The sequence below is a fragment of the Artibeus jamaicensis genome, unplaced genomic scaffold, assembly GCF_021234435.1.
Source record: "Artibeus jamaicensis isolate MK-2021 breed Jamaican fruit bat unplaced genomic scaffold, CSHL_Jam_final contig_729, whole genome shotgun sequence".
NCBI lineage: Eukaryota > Metazoa > Chordata > Mammalia > Chiroptera > Phyllostomidae > Artibeus > Artibeus jamaicensis.
In genome coordinates this window covers 4349516-4372813 of record NW_026521939.1, presented here as the reverse complement: position 1 = coordinate 4372813, position 23298 = coordinate 4349516, and positions in this window count along the sequence as shown.

The following is a 23298-nucleotide window of genomic DNA, read 5'->3' as shown; positions in this document are numbered from 1 at the left end:
ATGTTAATGTGTCTTCATTAAGTCTTGAGAAGAAATAAGAGGGTTTATTAGGTGCCAAGAGTGTGCTAAGCACCCAACATTCATTAATTGATTTAATCTTGTTCCACCCGTGAATTAGGTATTCACAATAGAATTTCTAATTTACAGATAAAGAAACTGAACTCCAATAGAGTAAAAATTTGCCTAAAGTGACTAAGTCAGGAAGGGAGATACAGGATTCAACCCTAGGCCATCAGACCTCAAAGGTGACTTAACAATAGAGCTCTATTGCCTTCTTCCAGGAATTTTTTGAAGCCAATGGATGTCTCTCAATTATTATAGAATCAGGGAGACTCTTAGAATCTTTACATTATATGTGAACATAGAAGGAACTACAGAAAGAAGTTGTGACCACCCAGGGCCAAGGAAGCTGTACATACTACCCAAATGTTTATTCATTAATTCATTTTTTCAATAAGCATTGAGGAGCCTACTGTTAGCTAGGCATTGCTTGCCACTGGAAAAATTAGAACTGAGAGCCAAAAACTATTCTACACTTGACAGAACCATACTCCAAAATGCATTTACAGGCAATAAAGCAAAAAACTGTAACCCGATAGCCAATATGCCTTTAAAAAGTCTGGGAAATCAAGTGTAGAGTCAGTGTAGCATCAACTAACAATCTGTAGAATGTCAGCCACGGGTGATATGGTATAAGGCTGAGCATTTATTTCCTAAACAGTTTCATCAGGTCCTATGATTACTTTCTAATGTAGAAATTGATCATAAATCAATGTTGCCTAAGCAACACATTTAGAATAATAAATAAAGACAGGCTCCTCAACAATCCAGCTTGGGAAATTGCTGGCATATTAGCATTGACCTATTGCTGAGACATTGCTCTTCTGGGAGTTGCAGGATGGATGACAACAGGATGCAAAAACAGATACTACAGGATGAGCAGACTTGATGAGACTGCACAAAGAAACATAGGATAGATGCCATAGGAATAGCAGCATCACATACTGAAGTGGAAAGAGCAGGCTTGAGTTTTGGCTGTGCGAACACTAACTGTGTGTATCTCACTTCAGTATCTCACTTTTCCTCTCCAGGCTCAGTTTCCTCAGCTGTAAAGTGGGGTTAAAGAATTCCAGGGGTGCTGAACTCATCAAGTTGCTGTTAAGTGGATGCAAAATTATAACACAAACTTTGGAAGCATGAAAACAAAGGTGTTTGGGTGTGGGGGTGTTTTCCCCTACCCAAAATTTTGGCCCATCTAAAAACTATAAGAATATCAGCTTCATCACTGGTAACTAAACCAGTTCCCTTTGCTTGCATCCAAGATTTCTGTCTTCTCCTGCCTTTGCTTAAGCATAGTATCTGAAAAACAGTGGGAGGGATAGCAAGAGGAAAAGGAGAGAGAAAGCATGCTTCAGGCAGAGACCATAAACAGGAGGCACCTCTTCATCATTCTCAGTACCTAGATAAGCTACTCTTCCACCCATAAGGAGGAGCATCTGAGCCATGGCAATAAGGATGAAGCTTCCTCCCCAGAATGTTCTCCAAGTGGATTGAAGTATTGGTAGAAATTCCAGTTATTATATTGACAGTCAGTGGATTGACTGCCCCAATAGATTTTCACAACTCACTCTCTCCAACTCTTGCTCCGTCCCACTATAAAGCCTGAAAAAGCTAACACCTTGATTTCTCATACTCCATTGTGGCTACAGGTGGTCAAGTGACACAATTCACATATAAATGGAAAGGCACTAAGTAGATCTTCTAGGAAAGACTTTATTTTCATGATTAAAAAGTATACCAGCCTTGAAAAGAACAAAGAAGCTGGACTTGAAGATGGATGGCTGGAGCTGGAGTTATCTTGTAATCACAAAGAAAACAGCAACGAAATTGTAAAAACCTCAACTCTGACATTAGTGAGCCACTGAACCCATGCCAGTAACCACTTCCCGGAGAGTGTATAATCTTGCTAATTGGTAAGCTGAATGTACATGACTGATTCTCTCTTATCATTCCATTGTCTTATTCAAGTTCATAGTAATTCAAAATGAAAATATATTTTACAAGATCAATTTTTATATCAATTTCTTATAATTAAAAAAAACTTTTTTCATAATTTAAAGTCTAAGTAGGACTTTTTTTCTGTCCAACTCTCAACAAAATTCTTTTGGAGTAAAATGATAGGATTGTTTGAAGGATGATTAGATTATTAAATTTGTCTTAAAAAAAAACCCATGAAGACAAAAAGATTCCTTTATCAAGGATACTTGAGAAATATTGCATGTTTTGGTCATTTCTTGCTGCATAACAAACAACCCCTTAACCTCAACAGCATATAACGAGAAACATTTATCACTTACTCATATATCCTAAATTGACTGAATTTGGCTGATCTAGAAAAACTAGCAGAGCACCTTGACTCATGTCATCTCTCCATGTGTCTCTTGCCCTTCTGGGACCAGTGGCTTCCTAGAGCTCTTCTTTCATGGTAAAGATTGGAGACTTCCAGAGAAATGAAAAGATACACATCATATGTATTTCTGAAGGTCTAAGGTTGAAAATTCACACTGTTACAATCTAGTTCATAGCAATGCCTGAGCTGTAAGACTTCAGCCCTCATGGGAGCCCCTTACCCAGGAAATATCAGCATGTGTCTGATTCTGCTCAATCAGTGATCATTTTATTGCTCATTGTAATAAATAATGTACTAAAACTTGGGACATTTATTCATTCATTTACTCAACAAATATGTGTTAACTAGTGTTGGCTAGTGATAAGTGCTATGCTGAAAATTAAACAACAGAAGAGAATAGAGAACAACAAGGAAGGGGATGATTAGTTAAGATGGCCAGAGAAGCCCTCATTTTTGATAAGAAGACATTTGATCAAAAAATTTGATTAAACCAGGGAGAGGGAGAGAGCCATGTGACTATGGGGAAATAGCATTCCAGGCAGAAGGAGTATCCAGTAAAAATGTTTCAAGAAGAACAAGATCTTTGGGGCTAGAGTGAAGGAAGCAAGGAACAGGTAGTAGAAGAGGAAAGGAGAAGAGACAGGAGGTAGACCATGTAGATTCAGTAGCACTACATAAATAATGGGTTACAGAGACTGAGAGGAGGGTGGCCAAGTAGGTGGAAGCTAGGTCCACTTGCTCTTGCCCCCAACTTGGATACTTGGCTGACCTTCGGAAAAACAAACTGAACATCCAATGAAATCTTAACTGGTATAAGGTTTGGAAGCCAAGGAGTACAGAAGATGCTCCACAACAAGAGGAAGGGAGATTTTATAGGATGAAGGGGAAATACCCCATGTGTGGTGCCTGTAGCTGTGGACAGAAATCACAGCTTTACAGGTCCCTCTCCTCCCATGGCAGAGAACCCCCAGACCTGGGCGAGGAGAGACTTGCATACACAAAGTTGGGAAGATCCAGACTACACACACACACAGCAAGAAGTGCACCCATAGCTGCAGTGGCAAATGCCAACTGGGAGGGTGTCCATCTGCACCTGGGTCAGGTAGAGGAGGCAAGCCATGGCCAGCCATGACTGCGAGAGACTTTTGGCTTTTTGGAGAGGCGGTGTGTACAAAAGGCCAGACAATAACTCAGTGTTGCAGTGAGGGTACCTGGAGAGACTTTTTAAAAGGGGAGCTGAGGCATGCTTGGCAGGGGCCCAGTGTGTAGCTGTCCTGCTAGCAAGGGAGAAGAATTGAAAGTGAGGTCAGCTGTGTAGAGAGATCAGAAAGGTGCATAGTGAAGGAATATCTTTGCCCCATCCCAGCACAGCTAGCAGGCTGGAGGCTGTGCAGAGTGGAGAGTTCTGGACTGTGTCTACCATGAGGGCAATGGACTGAGAACTGGATGGGGTGGGAATTGAGCACTTGAGATTATTTACAGCTGCACCCATTAGGGAATGAACCTCCAGGAAAGGAAGGATGCACTCAGACCTCACCTCCTGCAGAAAGGGAGGACAGGCTCAAGAACCCTCTGCAGGGTGCATATCCAGAAGAGAAAAACAGAAAGAGAAATGCCTAAAGGGCTCATTTCAAACTTTTCTCAGGGAGGAAAAAATACACTGGTTCCTAAGGCTTTATTCACTGAGGCTAGCAAAGCAGGGGGATCAAAAATCGGTTCAGCAAGGGGGAATCAGGGCCCGGCCCAGCTTCAGTTCCCACACAGAGCTGCCATTAGCACTAAGCAGAAAAGAGCTTACCCTCCTACACAGATTGGTCCCTCCCTTGAAACAGACAACTGACTAATCAGAAGCTATACATTATGGAAAGTAAGTTGGAACAGGTCACAAGAGGTGGCGCAGGGACATGGGGAACATGCCCACGATTTTCCAGAAGACTCAACAGTACTTCCCAGGGGAGACCCATGAGGCCCACCCCCACAGTTGCAACAGAAACTCCCTCTAGATATGGGTGAAGGTGAAACATGTGGTGCTGCCACCCCAGGACCTTGAGCTGATGAAAAGCCAGAAGCAGATCCAGAAAAAGAATACAGAAGGCAAACACCAAACTCTGCTGTGACAAATTCCACCTCATTCTTCAGAATTTGTGTTATTTTTTCCTTTCTTTCACATAGCCTTTTAATATTTCTACTGTTGTTTCCATTGTATTCCAATTAATTCACTATTTTTGCCTTCTCTTTTTTATTTAGATTTTTATATAATTTTTTATTTTTTATTTTAAATTTCACATTGTACCCTTCCCTGTCTTAAGCCATTTTGCCTTCTTCCTGCCCTGTCTTATTTTCATGGTAATTTTTATTTCCCTCCACATTATGCCTGATTCATATTCCTTACTCTATTTCTCCTCCCTCTATCCTCTCAAAATCATCCTTCTTTCCTTTATTCAGCTCACATTATTTTGCCCCTTCTTATAATTTTCTTATTTTCTTTCCATCTTTATAAATTATGGCTTGCTTGGTGTGGATATTATGGTTGTTGCTGTTCTTCTTCAACTCTATTCCTATTTATTCATTATTTTTTTAATTTCAAATCTCATGGGGGTCCTCTCTGACATCTTACTCCATTGTCCCTTCCTCCTGTCCTTGCTTATTTGAGTTTGGAATTTTATTTTTCCCTTTTTTAGCCTGAGTTCTATTCCTTACTCTTATTATTTCTCCTACCTCTATCCTTTCAAAATCACTTTTCTTTACTATAACCATCTCATATTCTCTTTTCTCTTTCATATAATATTCTCATTCTCTTTCCACCTTATTGGTCTTTGCTCAGCTGTCATTGCTATTGACCATGTTGTAGTTTTTCCACAATTTTGTTTCCTATGGTTCACTACTTTTTAAATTTTATTTCAAACCTCATATTATACTCTTCCCTTTTCTTACTTAATTTTGCCACTGCCCTTCCCTGTTTTACTTACATTTTAATTTTTATTTTCTCCCTTTCTTTGTCTTGTTTCTATTCCTTACTCTTATTACTTCTCTCTCATCACTCAAAATAATTTTTCTCTCCTTTAGTCATCTCATACTCCTTTCTTCTATCTTATACTATTCTTAATCTCTGTCATTATTAATCTTTGCTCAATTGCTGTTGATATTACTGATGTGGTAAGGGGGTATTTTTGTTGGCATGGATATGGTTTTCTGAGCAGTATTGCTTTAACTAGCACCTGTACAACAGTGTACAACATGTGGCAGGAGTTGTGAATCCCAGCCAGCCAGCTGGAGAGGAGAACTCACCAACAAATGAGCCATCAATAATCAAAGTCCAAGTATAAAAATAGAGCCCACATAGAGCATCTAGATCAAGAGATCCAAGAGAATGCATCATTGAGTCTCACATAACTCCTACCACAGAAGTCCTCCTCACAAAGAGAAGCAAGCAAATCAGAGCAACCTGAGATTCAGAAAAAAACAAAAATAGCTACCTAAAGTGGAGAGACAAAGAAATAATCACCATTTGGAAAGAAAGGAAGAATCACCAGAAAAGGAGTTAAGTGAGATTGAGGCAAACAATCTATCAGACATAGAATTCAAAATAATGATTATAGGGATGCTCAAGGAACTCAGTGAGAACTATAAGGAACTTTATGGGAGCTACAAGGAATTTAGTGCGAGCTACAGAGAAAAAAGACAGAGAAACCATGAATAAGAACCAGGAAGACATGAAGAATACAATATCTTAAATGAAAAATACACTAGAAGAAATTTAAAACAGGCTAGATGAAGCAGAGAACAGAATCAGTGAACTGACAGACAAAGTGGAAAAAAAATACCTGGTCAGAGAAACAAAATGAAAAAAGGACTGAAAATGAATGGGGATAGTTTAAGGGAACATCAGAACAACATGAAACATAACATTCACATCAAAGGAATATCAGAAGGAGAAGAAAAGAAGCAAGGGATAGAAAACCTGTTTGAAATAATAATGAGAAAAAAACTTCCCTAACTTAGTAAGGGAGGAGGTCACACAAGGTTAGGAAGTACAGAAGGTCCCAATCAAGATGAACCCAAAGAAGCCTACTCCAAGACACATCATAATTAAAATGGAAAATTTCAAAGACAATGAGAGAATCTTAAAGGCAGCAAGGGAGAACAGCTAGTAACATGCAAGGGAGCTCTGATAAGTCTATCAGCTGATTTCTTAACAGAAACACTACAAGCCAGAGTGATTGGCACAAAATATTCCATGTAATGAAAAGCAAGAACCTACGACTAAGAATATCCAGCAAGGCTCTCATTTAAAATGGAAGGTGAAATAAAGAGCTTCCCAGACAAAAGAAAGCTAAAAGATAGCCCCACCAAACCAGCACTACAAGAGGTGCTAATGGAATGGCTATAAAAAGGAAAAGAGCCCTGGCTGGTGTAGCTCAGTGTATTGAGAGCAGGCCTGAAAACCAGAGGATTGCAGTTTGATTCCCAGTCAGGTCACATGCCTTGGTTGCAGGCCAGTTCCCAGCAGGGGACACACAAGAGGCAATCATACATTGATATTTTTCTCCCTCTCTCCTTCCCTTCCCCTCTAAAAATAAGTAAATAAAATATTTTTTATTGATTATGCCATTACAGTTGTTCTACTCCCCCCTCCATTCTCCTCCACCCTGCACATCCCTCCCCCACCATTCCCCCCTTTAATTCATGAACACGTGTCTCAAGTTCTTTAGATTCTGTATTTCCCCTACTATTCTTACCCTCCCCCTATCTATTTTCTATCTACTGTCTATGCTACTTATTTTCAGTACTTCTCCCCCCTTCTCCTTCTCCCACTCCCCTGTTGCTAATCCTCCACATGATCTTCATTTCTATGGTTCACTCCTGATCTAGCTGTCCCCTTAATTTGCTTTTGTTTTAGGTGTGGTTGTTGATAACTGTGAGTTTGCTGTCCTTTAACTGTTCATCTTTTTTATCTTCTTTTTCTTAGGTAAGTCCCTTTAACATTTCATATAATAAGGGCTTGGTGATGATGAACTCTTTGAATTTGGTCTTATCTGAGAAGCACTTTATCTGCCCTTCCATTCTAAATGAAAACTTTGCTGGATAGAGCAATCTTGGATGTAGGTCTTTGGTTTTCATGACTTGGAATACCTCTTTCCAGCCCCTTCTTGCCTGGAAGGTCTCTTTTGAGAAATCAGCTGACAGTCTGATGGGAACTTTTCTGTAGGTAACTGTCCCCTTATCTCTTGCTGCTTCTAGGATTCTCTCTTTCATTTTAATCTTGGCTAACGTAATGATGATGTGCCTTGGTGTGCTCCTCTTGGGTCCAACTTCTTTGGTACTCTCTGAGCTTCCTGGATTTCCTGGAAGTCTATTGCCTTTGCCAGAATGGGGAAGTTCTCCTTTATTATTTGTTCAAATAAGGTTTCCACTCGTGGCTGTTTCTCTTCCCCTTCTGGTACCCTTATAATTTGGATGTTGGAAAGTTTAAAGATGTCCTGGAGGTTCCTAAGCCTCTCCTCATTTTTTTGAATTCTGGTTTCTTCATTCTTTTCTGTTTGGTCATTTTTTGCTTCTTTCTGGTCTACTCCCTTAATCTGAGTCCGTTTCCTTTCCATTACTATTGGTTTCCTGTGCATTACCATTCATTTCAATTAGTTTAGCCTTCATATGTTTCTCTAATTTGTGACTAAAATCAACCAGTTCTGTGAGCATTCTGATCGCCAGTGTTTTGAACTGTGCATCTGAAAGTTTGGCTATTTCTTCATTGCTTAGATTTATCGGCTCTGGGACTCTGAGTTGTTCTTGAGCCATGTTTTTATCTGTTTGTGCCTGTTACGTATGAGGAGAGGAGTCGTAGTTGTTTACCAGGGCGGGGCCACCCAGGTCGCTGGTTTGTGACGTTGTATGTGGGGGCAGGATCAGAGAGGGAGCAATGGCGGCCCTCTCTGCTCCCCCAGTCCGTCCCACAGCTCGCCCTCGCCTGTTTATCTGAGCAGAAATGCGTGAGCCCGCTGCTCTGCACCGTGCGGTCTCAATGCTCGCCTCTTCACTGATTTATCTGCATGCAAATGCTCTACCTACCACAGACAGCCAGCCGCGCCTCTTCCCTGTGTCCGCCCGTAGCTAGCCTGCACCTGGGATCCTCGCCTTCAACTGCCTGCGCACCACCCCGGTTGGGGATCTTTTTGGCCAACCCACTCCACTGCTGGCTTCACCCCTCTTACCGGTTTAGCTGAGCATTTCGTTGTTTTCGAACTCCATATTGTCGATTTTCTGTGTGGTTTGGTTGCGTTTATTATTGTTAAAACTTTGTTGTTTTTAGATTTGGTTGTGCAGGGACGCAAGGTGTTTCCACCTACACCTCCATCTTGGCGGAAGTCAAAATATTTTTTTTAAAAAAGGAAAAGAAAGAGAGAGTGAGAGGGAGAGAGAGAAATACGGGTGTGGAAAAATGGTAATTAATAAGTACCTATTAATAATAACCTTAATTGTAAGTGGATTAAATGCTCCAATCAAAAGACATAAGGTAGCTGAATGGATAAGAAAACATGACCTGTATATATGCTTTCTACAAGAGACCCACCTCAGAACAAAAGATCTACACAGGTTGAAAGTGAAAGGATGGAAAAAAATATTTTAAGCAAGCGAACACAAAAAGAAAACTTGAGTAGCAATACTTATATCAGACAAAGTAGACTTCAAAACAAAAGCCATTAAAAATACCAAAGAAGGTCACTACATAATACTTAAGGTGAGAGTTCACTGGAAGATGTAACTAAGCCTTATAAACATATATGCACCCCAAATAGGAACACCTAAATATAGAGAGGAAATTTTGGAGGACTTCAAGAAAAGTATTGGCAACAATACAGTCATCATAGGAGATTTTAACATTCCACTGTCAACAATGAATAGATATCCAAACAAGAATCAACAAGGATATCGTGGCAATGAACAACACTCTAGATCAAATGTACTTAATTGATATAAATACAATCTTTCATGCCAAGAATCAAAACACACATTCTTTTCAAATTCACATGGAACTCTTTTAAACATAAACCACATGGTAGGACACAAAGCAAGCCTCAACAAATTCAAGAAAATTGAAATCATATCAAGCATGTGCTCAGGTCACAATAGATTGAAACTAGAAACCAACCTCAAGGAAAAAACTCAAAAACATTAAAATACATGGAGACTGAATAACAAGTTGTTAATGATGAATGGGTCAACAATAAAATCAAGGAAGAAATCAAAAAGTTTTTAGAAACAAATGAAAATGAACAAACAACAACCCCAAACCTCTGGGATACAGTAAAGGCAATACAGAGAGAGAGGTTCATAGTAATACAGGCCTACCTAAAAAAGATAGCAAAATCTCAAATAAACAACCTAACCCTACATCTACAAGAACTAGAGGAACAACAACAAACAAAGCCCAAAGCGAGTAGAAGGAAAGAAATAGCTTACTTAGATCAGGGCAGAATTAAATGACATAGAGATTAAAAGAACAATTCAAAGAATCAAAGGAGCTGGTTCTTTGAAAAGATAAACAAAATTGATGAACCTTTAACCAGCCCCATCAAGAAAAAAAAGAGAGGACCCAAATAAATAAAATAAAATAAATGAAACTTCAGAAGCTATCACAGAAATACAAAGGATTGTAAGAAATTATTATGAACAACTATATGCCAAGAAATTGGACAACCTGAGCAAAAAGAACAAATTTCTAGAAACATGAAATTTTCCAAAATCGAATCAAGGTGAAGCAGAAAACCTAACTAGACCAATAATAACTAGTGACATTGAAGCAGTAATCAAAAAACTCCCAGCACATAAAAGCCTTGGACCAGATGGCTTCACAGGTGAATTTGACCAAACATTTAAGGAAGAATTAACTCCTATTCTTCTCAAACTATTCCAAAAAATGCAAGAAGGAGGAAGACACCCAAACTCTTCTTACAAGGCCACTATCATCCTAAGTCCAAAACTAAGTAAAGATACAACAAAGAAAGAAAACTACAAGCCAATATCCCTGATGAACATAGATACTAAAATCCTTAACAAAATATTGGCAATCAGAATTCAGAACTACATTAAAAAGATCATATACCATCATTAAGTGGGATTCATTCCAGGGATGCAAGGATGATACAATATTCACAAATCAATAAATGTAATACACCGCATAAACAAAATAAAGGACAAAAACCACACTTTATCAATAAATGCAGAAAAAGCATTTGATAAAATCAAGTACCCATTTATGATAAAAAATACTCAGCAAAGTGGGTACAGAGGGAACATAACATAATAAGAACCATATATGAGAAACCTATAGCCAACATTATACTAAACAGGAAAAAACTGAAAGCTTTTCCCTTGAGATCAGGAACAAGACAAGGGTATCTGCTTTCACCACTGTTATTCAACATAGTACTGGAATTTCTAGCCGCAGTGATCAGACAAGAAAAAGAATAAAAGGCATCCAAATTGGAAAGAAGAAAGTAAACTGTCTTTATTCACAGACAACATGACAGTGTTCATAGAAAGCTTTGTAGTCTCTACCACAAAACTTCTCAACCTAATAAGTGAACTTGGCGAAATAGAAGGATACAAAGTAAATATTCAGAAATCAATAGCATTTTTGTATACCAACAATGAAATATCAGAAACAGAAACTGGGGGGGGGGATTCCTTTTACTATAGCATCAAGAAATATAAAGTACCTAGAGATAAATGTAACCAAGGAGATTAAAAAAACCTGTACTCAGAAAACTATAAAACACTGAAGAAAAAATTAAGGAAAACACAAATAAATGGAAACATATATCATGTTCATGCACTGGAAGAATTAACATCATTAAAATGTTCATACTACCCAAAGCAATCTATGTATTCAATGCAATTCCTATTAAAGTACCAATGACATATTTCACAGATATAGAAAAATTATTCAAAAATTTATATGGAACCATAAAAGACCCCATATAGCCTCAGCAATTGTGAGAAAGAACATCAGAGTAGGAGGGATCACAATACCCAATTCCAATCTATACTGCAAAGCCGCTGTAATCAAAACAGTCTGGTACTAGCATAAGAACAGACACATAGATCAATAGAACAAAATAGGGAGCCCATAAATAAACCAAAGTCTCTATGATCAATTAATATTTGACAAACTGGGCATGAGCATACAATGGAGTAAAGATAACCTCTTGAATAAATTGAAGAGGTGTTGGGAGAACTGGACTGGTACATGCAAAAAAATTAAACTAGACCACTAACTTACACCATACACCAGAATAAAATAAAAATGGATAAAAGACTTAAATATAGATCCGCCCGGCGGGGGTTGGGTTTTGCTGCCCCTCTCACAACCAAGTTAAGGACAACTAAATATTAGCATCAGAAAACACAACCAACACACGGAAAACTGAACTTCGAGTCCGATCGACCCGGGCGAACCGGGCGAGGAAGACGATCCAGACGCGCGAATCCAGTTGCACGGGTTCCAAACCCAGGATTGGACCTAGTGAGCAGCCCACCGGGTGAGCGACTACGGAGGAGTCAGTGGGGAGGCGGTGGCAGCGAGTTGACTGTGGGTGCCCGGTTACGCGCGGGTGAGGGAGTGAGCGGTGGGACCGGCTGCGGCGGCGGCGGTGGCGGTGGCGGTGGCGGTGGTGGTGGTGGTGGTGGTGGTGGTGGTGGTGGTGGTGGCGCCATTTTCCCCGCTCTGACCACGCCCCCACATACAGCGTCACAACCCAGCGACCTGGGACTCCAAGGCGCCGCTTCTCTCACTTAAAGGGCCAGAACAGACCAAAAATGTCGCAGGGGGACCTCAAAGTCCCGGAGATAAATCTAAGTGACGAAGAAATAGCAAATCTCTCAGACGCACAGTTTAAAACACTGGTCGTCAGCTTCCTCACAGATCTGGTGGACTATAGCCACAAATTAGAGAAACATATGAAGGCTAAATCAAGGGAAATGAATGGAATTCCACAGGAAACCCATAGAGATGAAAAAAAAACTGGGACTCAACTCAATGGAGTGAACCAGAAGGAAGAAAAAAATGATCAATCAGAAAGGAATGAAGAAATAAGAATTCAGAAAAATGAGGAGAAGCTTAGGAACTTCCAGGACATCTATAAACGCTCCAATATCCGAATTATAGGGGTACCAGAAGGGGGAAAGACACAACCACCAGTGGAAAAACTATTTGAACAAATAATAAAAGAAAATTTCCCCAATCTGGCAAAGGAAACAGACTTCCAAGAAATCCAAGAAGCTCAGAGAGTACCAAAAAAGTTGCACTCAAGAAGAAACACACCAAGGCATATCATAATTACATTAGCCAAAATTAAAACGAAGGAGAGAATCCTGGAAGCAGCAAGAGCTAAGGGGACAATCACCTACAAAGGAGTCCCCATCAGACTGTCAGCAGATTTCTCAAAAGAGACCTTACAGGCAAGAAGGGGCTGGAAAGAAATATTCCAAGTCATGAAAACTAAAGACCTACAACCAAGATTGCTCTACCCAGCAAAACTTTCATTTTAGATACGGCAAATTAGACCTTGCCTTTTTTAAAATATAAGTCATTACACCATAAAAGCCCTAAAAGAAAACAGGCAGGAAAATTTTAGGTATCACACACAGCAATATTTTTGCCAATATAGCTCCCAGCGCAAGGGAGATAAAGGAACAAATTAATAAATTGGATTACATCAAATTAAAAAGCTTCTTCACGGCTAAAGAAAACACCAGCAAAATGAAAAGGGAACCAACTGTATGGGGGAACATATTTGCCAATGATACATCAGACAAAGGTTTGATCTCCAAAATATATAAAGAACTCATACAACTCAACAGCAGGAAGAAAAACAATCCAATTAAAAAATGGAAAAAAAAAAAGAAAAAAATGGGCAAAGGACTGGAATAGACACTTCTCTAAATAGGTCATACAGATGGCCCAATGACATATGAAAAGATGCTAACATTATTAGCCATCAGAAGATGCAAATTAAATCCACAATGAGATACCACTTCACACCAATGAGAATGGCCATCATAAAAAAAATCAACAAACAACAAACAAAAGTGCTGGTGAGGTTGTTGAGAAAAGGGAACACGAGTGCACTGTTGGTGACAATGCAGACTGGTGCAGCCACTGTGGAAAACAGTATGGAATTTCCTCAAAAAACTAAAATGGAACTGCCATTTGACCCAGCAAGTCCACTTGTTGGAATATACCATAAGAATCCTGAATCACCAATTCAAAAGAACATATACATCCCTATGTTCATAGCAGCTCGATTTACAATAGCCAAGTGCTAAAAACAGCCTAAGAGCCCATCAGTAAGTGAATGGATCAAAAAACTGTGGCACATTTACACAGTGGAATATAAGCAGCAAAAAGAAAGAAGGAACTCCTACCTTTTGCAATAGCATGAATGAAACCGGAGAATATCATGCTAAGTGAAATAAGCCACTCAGTGAAAGCCAAATACCAGATGATCTCACCTATAATAGGAATATAATGAACAAAATAAACTAATGAACAAAAGAGAACCACAGGCATAGAAACATGGAACAGACTGAAAGTGACAAGAGGAGGGGGGAGATGGAAAGAAGGAGAAGGGACTGGATAAAAGACATGCATGAATAACTCATAGACATGGACAACAGTGTGGGAATCAACTGTGGAATGGGCAGAGGAGGGCAAAGGGGAAAAAATTGGGACAACCATAATAGAATAACAATAAAAAATGATTAAATAGTAAGCAAATTTTTAAAAGGAAAATAATGGATTACAGCTCTTGGGCATATGCCTTTAAAGGGAAGAGGGCTAAATTTAATATACAGCTATTGTTTTAGTCAGCTCAGGCTGCTGTAACAAACCTCCCATAGACTGGGTGACTTAAACAACAAGTATTTATTTCTCAAAGTTCTGGAGGCTGAGAAGTCTAAGACCAAGGCTCTAGCAGATGTGATGTCTGACAAGCACCTGCTTTCTAGTTCATAGACAGCCCACTTCTCACTGTACCTTCACATGATAGAAAGGGTGCAAGAGCTCTCTGGGGTCTCTTTTATAAGGGCACTAATGCTGTTTATGCAGGCTTCACTCTGTGACCTATTCACTGCCCAAAGGCCCATGTCCTAATAGTATCACATCGGGGGTTAGGTTTTAACATACAAATTTGGTGGAGATAGGGTGTCTCAAACACTCAGTCTATTGGACCTACTATGTGTCAGGAACTACACTAGGAACTATTTGCCCTTCAGAGGCTGATTTACATTTAAATAATAAAGCATAATCAGCAATTCTAGAAATCAAGACCCATTTATATTCCAAATCAACAGTAAGCTGTGAGAGAAACAGGTATGTATTTATATTTCTCTGACCTTTCCTTGGTTCAAGAGGGAAGAGATGCATGATTTCACAATGGGAATGTGAAGGCCATATAAACAGCAAATGAAACTCAATCATACATATAATAGCCTCTTTACTATTCCACTTGGCAGGTTAAATATCCAACTTTTAATTTCCAAATGGTGTCTTATGCAATGATTGCAATTTCCATCCTATTCAACTGCTGAGGTGCTTTAAACTGTGGGTTGCTTGTCCTTCAAATAATCAATTTGTAATAGATTTTGGCTTGGATTCCAAGGATAAATATTATCCTCCAAACAAATTAAACTTGAAGGTAACTCATAAATAATGATTTGTAAAGAAGTAAACTATGTGCAGGCAATATGATTAAATAACCAAGAAAGTTAGCTGATGAAATATAAGAATTAATAAGAGTTCAGTAAAATGGCTAGACACAAGATAAATATACAGAAATCAATGACTCTCCCACAAACCAACAATGCACAAAAGTTCTACTCCCCAAATTACATATGTGGGCATAGCAATGATGTCTACAAAAGAGTCTGACTTTTATATGAAGGAACTACAAAATTACTGCTTAAATATAAATTAAGAATAACTTGAGTGAATATGCAAAAAATAGTATTACTTTAATTATAAATGCTTATGATATGCCAGACGGACACTAGAATATTTTACAGCTATCACTTACTTCACATGATTCCTTCAGATTCTCAACATAGATTTTTTATTCTGTGATTTATAGATGTAGAAACTGAAACTTTGAAGGGTACTTTTCTCAAGATAACAAAGGCAGTATGAGATCTTTAAAATTTAAAGTCTGCCGACTGCCTTATTAAAACACCTTCACTGGCCTTTGTTCTTAAAATGGGACCAAATCTTTGCAAAGCTCATTGCCTGAAAGTCCCTGCTTACATCTCCAGGCTAATTTTAAGCCACTTGCCCTCTGCCCCCAAGAAAAATCTATACACTGAAAATTAAACCCAGATTATTCTGATCCACCTAAGAAAGGAAGTACCAATAATGTTGAAGTAGGTCATCTTCCCAAATTATTTACAGATAAAATACATTTCCAAATTCAGCTGGCAAGGGGAAAAAAACTAATTCTTCTCTTTTCTTCTTTCCTTCATAATACAAGTCTTGAAAGTGGCACTTAATTTTACAATGTAGTCTTTAAGTAACAGAATATTCTGATAAGAATATGACTGATTTTGGAGAGAATTAACATAGCCCAGGAATGAATGTAATGGTCATTGTAACTCTGAGTCTTATTTTGGGAGATGGTCAGGATGCTCTTGCTTGAATAAAGAGTAGCTATAGGTTGTCAGGTGGAATTATGGACTATTCTGTCCATGTTTGTGTTGCTGGCAGAAATTCAAAGATGTGTAGAAGCATGTGGATGAATACTAAGTAGCCAAAAATTATGTTGTGACAGCTTTTAAGCTATTGTAGTTCAACCTCAAGCCTTTGCATCTATACTCTGTGATGCTGGAGCTGAGACCATGCAAAGCATACTATTCCCCTTCCCAGCTGCTCCCGTTGAACTCTGCCCCAAGGGAGCTGTCGGGCTGGAGGAGGAAGAGGGGACATGCTCCTTCTTGCCTTTGCTTCCTACTCCTGTCAGCATCTCCCCAGCAATGCTTTTGTGTCTTAGCAGTGGCAGTTCACTCCAGAAACCGCAGTCGGTTACAGTTAGCAGATTTTTCAAACTGTAGCTTCCTCGTGTCCCCTCAGCAACACCAAGACCAGCAGCAAGCCAATTCTTCCTTAGGAGTCTGAAGTTTCAACTTTGTAGGACCTCTTCTCCAGCCTTCTCAGTTATAATCATTCTAGTGCTCCCTCCTTTGTTCTTTTAGCCTTCAAGGCAGATCATTCCAGCAGGTTCTTCCTCCATGATATCTAACTGTTCTCTTTTTCTTTTTCAGGGCTTTCAGGATTTGGCTATCACTTCTTTCTATAAAATTAGTGATTAGTAAACATTTTCTTTTTTTTTAATTTTTATTTAGTTATTTTTTCAAGTACATTTTTTTTGTCTATTTCTCCCATCCCAGCCCCTCCCCCGGCCCTGTCTCCCCCATCCCTCTCATTCCCCCCCCCACCCCAGTCCTCATCTCTGTGTCTTTCATACTTGTTCCTCAAAATCCCTCCCCTTTTTCCCCCTTAAATTCCCTTCCCTCTCCCCTCTGGTCACTGCCCACTTGTTCTCTATTTCAGTGTCTTTGTTTTTATTCTGCTTGCTTGTTTGTTTTGTTGTTTAGCTTCCTGTTAAAGGTGAGATCATATGAAAGATTTTTTTAATCATAAATGGATATTGAATTTTGTGAAATGATTTATCTATACCTTTTGGATAATCATATTATGGTCATCCTTGATTTTGTTGATGTGATAAATCGCATGAACTGTTTTTTAGATTTTAAGCCATCCTTGAATGCCTGGTATAACTCACACTTAATTGTAGTATATAATCCTTTTTATATACTGTTGAATCCAGTTTGCTAGTATTTTGTTGAAAATTTTAGCATCATGTTTATCATGAATATTAGCCTGTAATACTCTTTCATTGTAGTGTCTTTGTCTGGTTTGGGTATCAGAGTGATGCTGGCCTTATAAAATAAGTTTGAAAGTGTTCTTCTTCAATTTTTGGAATAGTTTGAGAAAGATATGTACTAAATATTTTTAAGTATTTGGTATAATTCACCTGTAAAGCCATCTGGTCCTGGGCTTTTATTGTTGGGAGTTTCGATTAGTGCTTCAATTTCATTGCTAGTAATCTATTCATATTCTCTGTTTATTCCTGGTTTAACCTTGAAAGCTTGTATGTTTCTAAAAATTTATCCATTTTTTTCTTGATTGTCAAATATGTTGGTATATAATTGTTCATAGTATTTTTGAATGACTTTTTATTTCTGTGGTGTTGGTTGTAGTTTCTCCTCTTTCATTTCTGATTGTATTGATTTGTGTTCTCTTTTCTGCTTGATGAGTCTTACTAGAGGCTTAACAATTTCATTTCTCTTGTTTTAAAACAAGAAGCTTTAATGTTATTAGTCTTTTCTACTGTTTTACTATTTCATTTATTTCCACTCTGACTTTCATTATACTTTTTCTTCTACTTACTTTTTGTTTCATTTGTTCCTTTTTTCTGGTTTCTTTAGGGGTAAATTTAAATTGTTCTTTGGGATTTTTCCTGCTCTTGAGGTAGATTTGTATAGCTCTAAAAGTTTCCTCTCATAACTGCTTTTGCTGCATCCCAGGTTTTGTGAAGTTCTGTTTTCATCTTAACTTGTCTCAAGGTGGCTTTTGCTTTCTTATTTGTTTTCTTCTTGATCCATTGGTTGTTTAGAAGCATGTTGTTTAATCTCTACATACTTGTCTATTTTCCTGTTCTTCTTTTCCTATACTTGATTTTCAGTTTCTTACCACTGTGATCAGAAAATAAGCCTATGTAATTTTAAATTTTTTGAATTTATGGAGGCTTGTTCTGTGGCCTAGAATGTCCTATATCTTGGAAGATGTTCCATATGTACTAGAGGAAAATGTGTTACCTACAGTTTTTGGATGAAACACTCTATAAATTACTATCAAGTCAAGCAGGTCTACTGTTGGGGACCACCCTGCATGTTTCAGGAATTACAACTGTCTAAGGTTGTGAACGACCTTTGGAATGCAAGCCGCTGAGGAGACAAGGCTTGTCTCTGGCAGCAGATGCTGCCCCTGCTTCATCTCCCTGCCCCCAAAGTATGGTTGGATTGTCAGAGACAGGTGAGACCCTCAGAGGAGGGGCCACCTAGGCCAGACACAATCACTTGGGAGGCCATCATGGAAGGACTCGGGGGACTGCGACAAAGAGGTAGTGATGGATCTTCACCCCTCGTCTGTGATGAAACCCAAGTCCCCATGTCCTCTGGGAGAAGTGCTTCCTGGCTGGAATTCACTTAAGCCTAAAAACCTATGATGCAGAAGGCAGTACAAGCCTTGTGCTGGGAATGGCAGGCTCCCTGGGTAAAATTAGGCCTGAGAAGGTATATGTGAAACCCTGTGAGACCTGCTTTGTTTAAGAATGCTTTTAGTTAAATGATAAGGGCCCGAGCAGAAGAGTTTATGTTCCCAAAGTTCTATAGCCTTTTAGCTGATGGGCCCTGATTTAGAAGAAGCCCTAATGGTTCTTTGTATACTATCTACTGTTTACTGCTTGACAATGATTAATAAGCTATACCTGAACTCCTGTACAAAAATCCCAATAAAAGCCTGACTAGGCAAGGGTCGAGGCACTCTCTCTCCCCTGGTGAGAGAGTTGCCCCACCTGTCCAAGCCACTCTCCCCTTGAGAGGGTGGCAAGGCTGTTCTGAGGCTCTCCCCACTTCAGGGAGTAGCCTTGCTGGCCCTTTTCCTCCACAGGACTCGGTAGTCCATGTGAATTTGTCTCATGTCTCATCCATGTATCAGTGGATGTTCAGTGCACGCGTCAGTCTACTGCAGCAGTTAAGGCTATTTTTTCTCATTATTTTTCTAAAACACACTATTTTACAATTAAAATATTGCTCTTTAATCATCTCATACCACATTTAACTCTCAAAAGGGCCCTTTGAGGTAAGTGCTTTTTCAGTCCCTGCATTAGAGATGAGAATATTCAAAAAAAAAGGGACTTTCATACTATAAAGTCACATCACTTAGCTGCAGCAGTTCAAAGATTTGAACCTGGAACTGTCTGCCTTCCCAGCCCCTCATATCTTCTAAAAGTGATTTAACTCTAAGAGATGGACAAAAAGCTGGAAAAGAGAAATGGGGGGGGGGGAGTTCCATTAGGGACACTCTCACCAAGTTTTTTACAACTGATTTCATTGCACTGAACTCGAGTCTGGCCACATGTCCTCTGTATAGCACAGGTCAGTGATGGTGACATTGAGGGTGAAGTGCACCAGGGCATGGCCAGCAGCAGCAGTGGGAAAGAAAAGAAGAGGCCACACCTTAAAACAGACTTGGACTAAATCCAGGGGTTTTCCAAACCCACTTCATCCACAACCACATACTCCACCCCACCTCCAAAACACATAGAAACATGAGGCCCTCTTCTGGACTCAAAGACTACTGACCTTTTCTTCTGATCCTGTGATCCATCATTTTGGTCAGGATTTGGAAAATGCTGCCAGATGCAGAGAAGGCTATGAGGATACCATCTGTGACATATGGGAAATAGACTTCAAATGATGTCAAGTGGACTTCCGCCAAGATGGAGGTATAGGTGGATGTGCCGTGCCTTCTCACACAACCAAGTTTAGGGACAACTAAATATTAGCAACACAAAACACAGCCAGAACACAGAAAATTGAACTTTTCGGAAGTCCGTTAACAACAAATTCTGCAGCCTGACCGGTAAGGGGCGAAACCAGTGGCTGGTGGAGCGGGATTGCACAGGACTCGGTCAGACGGGCTCAGGCGCGGAATCCAGACGCGGAATCCAGGCGCAGGGTTGGACCTAGTGAGCAACCGAGCGAGTGACCAGGCGAGCGACCGCGGAGGAGACAGCAGGGAAGCGGTGCTGCGTGTTGACTGGGGTCGCCTATTTGTGCGAGAGCGGACAGGCGAGGGAGTGGGCGGTTGGACCGGGGCCCGGCATCCCCGCGGCAAGCGGCAGTAGAGGGCGCCGCCATTTCCCCGCTCTGACCACGCCCCCACATACAGCGTCACAACCCAGCGACCTGGGAGTCTAAGGCGCCGCTTCCCACACTTAAAGGGCCAGAACAGACCAAAAATGTCGCAAATTCTCACAGTCCCTGAGCCCATAGGCCTAAGCGATGAAGAAATAGCAAAACTCTCAGACGCACAGTTTAAAACACTGGTCATCAGGAGCCTCACAGAACTGGTTGATTATAGCCACAAATTGGAGAAACATATGAAGGCGAAACTACTTGAAATGAACGGAATTGCATAGGAAACCAATAGCGATGAAAAGGAAACTGGGACTCAAATCAATGGAGTGGACCAGAAGAAAGCAAATAATGGCCAAACAGAAAAGAGTCAAGAAGCAAGAATTCAAAGAAATGAGGAGAGTCTTAGGAACCTCCAGGACATCTTTAAATGCTCCAATATCCGAATTATAGGGGTACCAGAAAGGGGAAAGGCACAGCCACCAGTGGAAAACTTATTTGCACAAATAATAAAGGAAAATTTCCCCAATTTGGCAAAGGAAATAGACTTCCAGGAAATCCAGGAAGCTCAGAGAGTACCAAAGAAGGTGGACCCAAGAAGGAACACACCAAGGCACATCATCATTACATTAGCCAAGATTAAAATGAAGGAGAGAATCCTAGAAGCAGCAAGAGCTAAGGGGACAGTCACCTACAAAGGAGTCCCCATCAGACTGTCAGCAGATTTCTCAAAAGAGACCTTACAGGCAAGAAGGGGCTGGAAAGAGGTATTCCAAGTCATGAAATCCAAATGCCTACAACCAAGATTGCTCTATCCAGCAAAACTTTCATTTAGAATGGAAGGACAGATAAGGTGCTTCTCAGATAAGATCAAATTCAAGGAGTTCATCATCACCAAGCCCTTATTATATGAAATGTTAAAGGGACTTCTCTAAGAAAAAGAAGTTAAAGAAACATGAACAGTGAAAGGACAACAAACTCACAGTTATTAACAACCACACCTAAAATGAAAGCAAACTAAAAGGACAGCTAGATCAGGAGTGGAGACATAGAAATGAAGATCTCAAGGAGGGTTAGCAACAGTGGAGTGGGAGGAGGAGAAGCGGGGAGAAGGTACAGAAAATAAGTAGCATAGACAGTAGAAAGAAAATAGATGGGGGGGGCAAGAATAGCATGGGAAATATAGACTCTGAAGGACTGGAGACACATGGTCATAAACTAAAGGGGGGTAATGGTGGGGATGGGGGGGTAGGGTGGAGGGGAATGAAGGGGGGAATAGAACAACTGTAACAGCATAATCAATTAAAAAAATAAAAATTAAAAAAAAGATAAATAAATAAAATCTTTAAAAAATAAAAAAAAAATGATGTCAAGTGTGACTGTCTGACTCTCTGACTAAAACTGAAGTTCACAGATTGGGTCTGCTTCCTTCACTCCGTTATGCTAAGTGTCTCAGAAAGTGCCTGCAAGTTGCAGGTGTATTTTATATAAATATAGTTGAATGAATAAACTACATCCAAAATCATCCCGAATATCTGAGTGGGCCTTGGGATTCTCTTCTGCTCTCCGAGATCTCTAGCCTGGCTACACCAAAAACAAAAACCAGGACCAGGTACATGGCATTGAACTCCTTGACGGGTTGCTTTCCACATGCTTTTCAAAACTCATAACTGCCACAGCAAGGTGAGGAAGGATGCAGAGGGTTTTTCATGGAGGAATGGAAATTCATAGAGAAAAACAACCACAGGAGGTCCAGTAGCATATTCCACAGGACCAGGCACCAGACTAAAGAGGAGTCTGCCCATACAGAGGTCAAAAAAGTCAAAAGAGGACTAAAACCTCTTTGATTACCATCATTTATTCATTCATTTAACAAACGCATGAAGTTTGTCAGGCACTCTGCAGAGGTTAAAGAATAGCTCCTGAACTCAGCAATGAGTAGCTTATTTTAGAAAAATGCTGAAATCTTCCAACATGTATTTTTATAACAAAGGTAATCAATCAATTCCTGGTGCTTAACTTTTTTTTTAAATGTATTTGAATCACAGCTTGAACTTTTAGATGGTCTACCCCAATAATAATTACAAATCTCAACCCCAGCTTGGTAATTTAAGCAATCAAAGCTCTCTTTATTTTATATAACTCTGTTTGATTGTTAATTCAAGCCTCATTCTTGTGGCCTAAAGATCTTAGGTGCTTTCCTACTCCCTTCCCCAAGGTTGTGGTAAGGTTCTACTGGTTTTATATTGTGCCAGTTTATCAAAGAGCACAGAGGGCACACAACATCTAGTCCATGATTATTGATCCACATCAAGCATGAAGTTCACTTGGCTGCAGCCCCCTAGCCCCATTAGGTCTGTGGCATGTGCTGCTACTTGCTTTCCAGATATCCATCTCCCTTTCTTCCTTAGTAACAGAACCCCATTATAAATGCTAAACTTCCCAGTTTCTCTTTCAGCTACATATAGCCAAGTGACTAAATTCTGTCTAGTGAGATATAAGTAAATATACCACATGTAACTTTTGGAATAAATCTTTCAAAAGGAGTTGCTTTGCCTGGGAGCACTGTGCCAGCCTTTCCAGGATTTTAATGTGTTCACCAGATCACATTCAAATCTGATGAATGGCAGAAATGCATTAATCACAATTGCATTGCTGCCAAGGATGCAGATGTGAGGGTTGGTGCTCTGGTAACCATCTTGGAGTATGAGGCAATCTTGAGAATGGAAACCATAAAGTGAGATGAGGAGGAACAAAGAGATGAAAGTCCCTGGTAACTTTGTGTCATACCAGCTCTAGACTGCCTGCCTCTGAATTTCTTTGTGTTTGTATAGACCACTTTGTGGACTGCTTAAGCCACT